The sequence below is a fragment of the Sciurus carolinensis genome, chromosome 1 (genome assembly GCF_902686445.1).
Source record: "Sciurus carolinensis chromosome 1, mSciCar1.2, whole genome shotgun sequence".
NCBI classification, from domain to species: domain Eukaryota; kingdom Metazoa; phylum Chordata; class Mammalia; order Rodentia; family Sciuridae; genus Sciurus; species Sciurus carolinensis.
In genome coordinates, this window is record NC_062213.1 from 85,356,693 (window position 1) to 85,361,582 (window position 4,890).

Genomic DNA, 4,890 nt, shown 5'->3' on the forward strand with positions numbered 1-4,890 from the left:
ACACTGCCTTCATCACCCCGACCTCATTATTAAGGTCAACTATTTAAAATGTTTCCTGTTCTTCTTATTTTTTATTTCTCTTGATGGTTATCTCCACAAACCTAGATAATATACACATTCCTGTTTCTTGATTTATAACTTTAGACGATGTTTATTGACTTTCCTGTAAGACATGAGAATTAAGCTCATTTATGCTCCTATCTCCTTCTCAATTCTGAAATGTGTACGTTAGTTCTACTGACTATCTGTATTTACATGTCCATTTCTTTTTTCATCATATAGGCCATATTTCCTGACTTTTCTTCTACACAAAAGAATAAGTGTCAATGTACCTAACATTCCCCCACCCATTTCTTCCCCACTCTGTGCCTATAATATAGTTCTTTTATATTTACTTCTATATCAAAATTTAAGTGCTCGCTTCGGCAGCACATATACTAAAATTGGAACGATACAGAGAAGATTAGCATGGCCCCTGCGCAAGGATGACACGCAAATTCGTGAAGCGTTCCATATTTTTAACATTACCCTATGTAAATTTACGATTACACAAATGGTATGCCTTTACGCCATGTACAAACAGAGAAACAACATGTATCCCATTTGTTTACAATAAAAAAAAAATTTTAAAAATTTAATATTGACTTATTTGTCCATGGTTGACTCATGGATTGAAAATGAACAAACAGCATTTACAGTATTAAAATTGTATAAATATTTCTTATGGAAGCAACTAGTAGGCCAGAAATTCTTTCTCTGAATCTAGTGTCTCAACATCTGGGCCACTCAAATTATACTGCTTCTGTCTCTAAGATAAAATGGATTCTCTCTTCTCAGAGCATTCCCTTCATGAACATTCCATATTTGCATTCACTCCATATGTAAGCAATAAGTCTCTCATATAGGTTTTCTTTATCTTGCATTACTTGCCGTTAGTATAGCTGCACATTTGTTTAAGTTCAAACCATACTCTATTTTATTAAGTTTCTTTCTCTCCTAGACATTTCCCTACTGATGTTTCTTCTTCCTACTCTCGTCATGGAGGATGCCTTTTGAGTTTGAAGATCAGTATCTTTGACTCTTCCTGTTCCTGTACTTCTGAGCTAGGTCTACTATTTCTTGCAGATGATGTTTTTCTCTTCCTTCATTTTTCTTATTTCGTGGAAGTTCATCTTCAGCCGACTTCTTAAGAGATAATGGATTCAACATAGAGTGTAACATTTCTAAATACTTGAATATTGAAAAAAGTTATTCTGCCCTGATACTTGATTCATACTTTAATATGAAAGTATTTTAAAACATAACCTATGTATTTTTTTCTCCTGATAGTTACATTTTGTCCTAAAATTTTTCTTCCATTAAAACAAGATGTTCTGCCTAGGGTTTATTTTCCCTGTGAAAGGAGGATATGAAAAAAGAAAATGCAATGAAAAAAGGTCAAATTCCCGGCTTTGGTTTCACATCTATTTGGAAACCCAATTTCAAAAATTTGTCTTTTTCTTTCTTTGCACATACACACACACACACACACACACACACACACACACACAAACCCACACATACTCATGCATTATATATGCATTTATACAAATACATGTATGCAATATTTTATGTACGTGTGCAAATATGAATACACATGTATACTATATATAAGTATATGTACCACACACACATATACACAAGAGGCAATGACAATGATCTTAAAGCAATATTTTCTATTAAAAGTAGCAGGCAGGCAGTATCCACAGGTTCAGAAATCTTGTGTGTGGCTGCTCAGTTTCCTTTTCTACCGCTTGAGTACTAGGGCTGAGTGACTGATGACTTGGAACTGAGTTCCTCCAGAACCTTGTGGTGAGGCTGCATTGCCTGCCCATTCCCACCTGCTTTTCTCATGGTAATGTATTGAGATTACTTAGTCACAGGTGAGTTTATCTGCCTCCTGCCCTGTTCCTCTTATCATAGCCAGTATCAGTGGATTCCTCATGCCCTCCTCTGCTGTCACTTTCCTGGGGTCTTAGAAAGAGTAGAAAGTAAGACCATGTAGAGATTTTTGTACATATCAAGAGATCAATCTCAGGGCTGGGGAGATAGCTCAGCTGGTAGAGTGCTTGCCTCGCAAGCACAAGGCCCTGAGTTCGATCCCCAGTACCAAAAAAAAAAAAAAAGAGATCAATCTCAATCTTTCACAACTGCGGAAAAATAAATAAATAAATAAATAAAATTTCAAAGTATTCACATTAATTTTTATCTTATCTTTCAACTCTTCAATTAAATTACACATTAGTACTAACTACATATGAGCAGTTAGTGCTAGTTCCCAGTAGAATATCTTATCTGTTAATAACATTTTAGATTGGTTAGTGTGCAAATCTCTATGAATTACTTATGACTAGGTATGAACATTACATAGTGAGAGAAGATAAGATTTGTATGTATAGTTTGGAAATCAAGTAAAATAAAGTGATTAAGTACAAGTTGTCCCATAAATATGAAATTTTAAAAATATAAACAAACTTGATCTTTAATATTACAAGATCTAAAAGTTGACAGCATAGAATGAACTTTGGAGAAGGCCACACAGCATTATATTAATGTGACATTGCAGAATAGACTTGCAATCCAGGACTGGTTACCACAGAGAAATAATAGCAAAATAATATTAAGAACTAGGCCTTTCTGAGTATTAAACTGGGTTTTTCTTCCTAAGATCTAGATACTCTTATTTTGCCCATTTTGCAGATAAGGACACTGAAGCATAGATAGGGTTAAGTAACTTGTTTAAAGTTCCATAGCCAATAAAAGGGAGATTTTGCTTATGTCTAAGTCTAACAATTGAAATGCTGGTTGTATGGGAAGGACTTGAAATGGAATCATCCCAGGGAAGAGTTGTATTAGTAGACTAGACATGGTTTGAGACCAGGAGCTATTCTTTCTCTGGTAATTCCAGCTGTTCTGAGTTGCTGAGAGCCATTTGGATGGATGCTCCTGGTCTTGGCTTTGATACTTCTATCCACATGCATGGTGTTTCATCTTCCAACTTCTTTGAGGACAATGCTATAATATGCATCAGTTCAATTTGAGACAACCTGGGTCAGTGACAAGTTTCCCATTAGGTCCCTGAGTCAATAATAACAGCATGCCAAACACTAAAAGATATTTTGGAAAGGGATTGTTAGTAGCAAGGCATAGTTTGCTGAAACAAACACTTCATAATCGACTATGGCACAGAATGTGAGGGTCTACTCAAAGCACCCTGTCAAGATATCCTGGCTCGTTCAGCACCAGGTGTGAGCCACTACACCCAACAAAGATGGCTGGATTCTAAGGGTTGTATCTGTCAGAGGTTACCTTCTGTGTTCCTTTGGCCCTAGGTTAGGAACATTAGTTCTATTTAGGAAAAACTCAGATACTAAGTGTGCATATTAAAAAAAAAAAAAAATTCCCAAGAAGAAATTTGCTTACTAAAACCATTTTCAGCTCTACCAATCAGCTTGCCAAACTTTGCATTAGTTAGTACAAAGTTCAGGTTAGTTAGTACAATTGATATAAAATCATTGCTTGAAGAAAACACATAATGACATGAATGGGCAATATATAGAATATACTTAAAGTGAAAATTAAATATACATATATAAATAGCTTAGGGCTATTAGGAAAACTCAACTCTTAAGATTAGGGTTAACAATACCTTTCAAGATGATCTCCAACCCATCCTATATAAAGATTGAAAGTGAGTTACAAATGCCCCAAACACCACATTGCATTTTTGTCTGACTCGGGTCTTATCCTAACCAGTCAACCCCTTCCAAAATTTATTCTTTATTTTTGAAGAGTCAGAACAACCCTTTTAATATCAAGTTAAATACACTCTACTTTCTTTAAGTAGTCACACATAAATCTTGCCTTGCTAAAGACATACTATGCTCTTTATGGACAAGAACTATAATTTTTACTCTCCTTCATAGTGAATACAGGGCCTACAGTTGACGTATTTAAAAAATGCTTATTTAACTGAAATAAACAGAGGAGTCTGTGTTCCCTCTGTGATCTGAACCAGAAAGAGAAAATTACACTGAATACCTGGAGACATCAGTTTTAAGCTGTCTAGTGGTAGTTCCCTGAAAAAGATTTAAGAAATAAAGCCTCTTATATATTCCTAGCTGAAGGAACTGAGATATCTACAGATCACTTTAAGAATCAAATGATGAAAGTTCATTTTCAGAGTGAGAACAATGATGGAAATTTTGTTTTAGATCATTCTAAGAGTATGCTTAGATTGACAGAAAAACATAGGCCACACACACACACATACACTCAGAGATTTAAAACACCAAATAAGCACATCATGATTTATTTACATTCCTCTTACTCTCTAGGCAATACAGTAAAATAACTATTTGCGTGGCATTTATATTATATTAGCTATCATAAGTAGTCCTGAGATTAAAAGACAAAAGAGGATATACATAGGTTATATGCAAATACTATGCTGCCCATATAAAGGACTTCAGCATCTTGAGGTTATGTTATCCTTGAGGGAGTCCTGAAATTATACACAGTGACTGCCAAAGGATGACTGTATATGAAGTGAGGGATACATTAATTCTACTATATGTGTGTGTGTGTGTGTGTGTCTGTGTGTGTGTGTATCAAAACATCATATTCTACCTAGTAAATGCATACAATTGCTATTGGTCAATAAAAAGCAAAATTTTTTTAAAAGTTTAAATATATACATTTAGACTTCAATAACTTATATAAATAGTATTTTCCCCTAAGTACAAGATTTGACCCCACTGCTGTTACTTCTATCGTCAAAGAGTAAAATCTTTCAGATAATTGTGCTTTTTCAGGATGTGGATACTGTAACATAGCTACTAAACCTACAAC

At 34.7% G+C, this 4,890-nt stretch overlaps 1 non-coding gene across 1 annotated transcript; it reads left to right on the forward strand.

Moving 5' to 3' along the window:
* Positions 1-413: 413 nt before the first annotated feature.
* Positions 414-520, forward strand: LOC124968938 (U6 spliceosomal RNA). Its single transcript, XR_007105891.1, has one exon. It is a non-coding gene; the product is annotated as a U6 spliceosomal RNA (small nuclear RNA).
* The last annotated feature ends 4,370 nt before the right edge of the window (positions 521-4,890 follow it).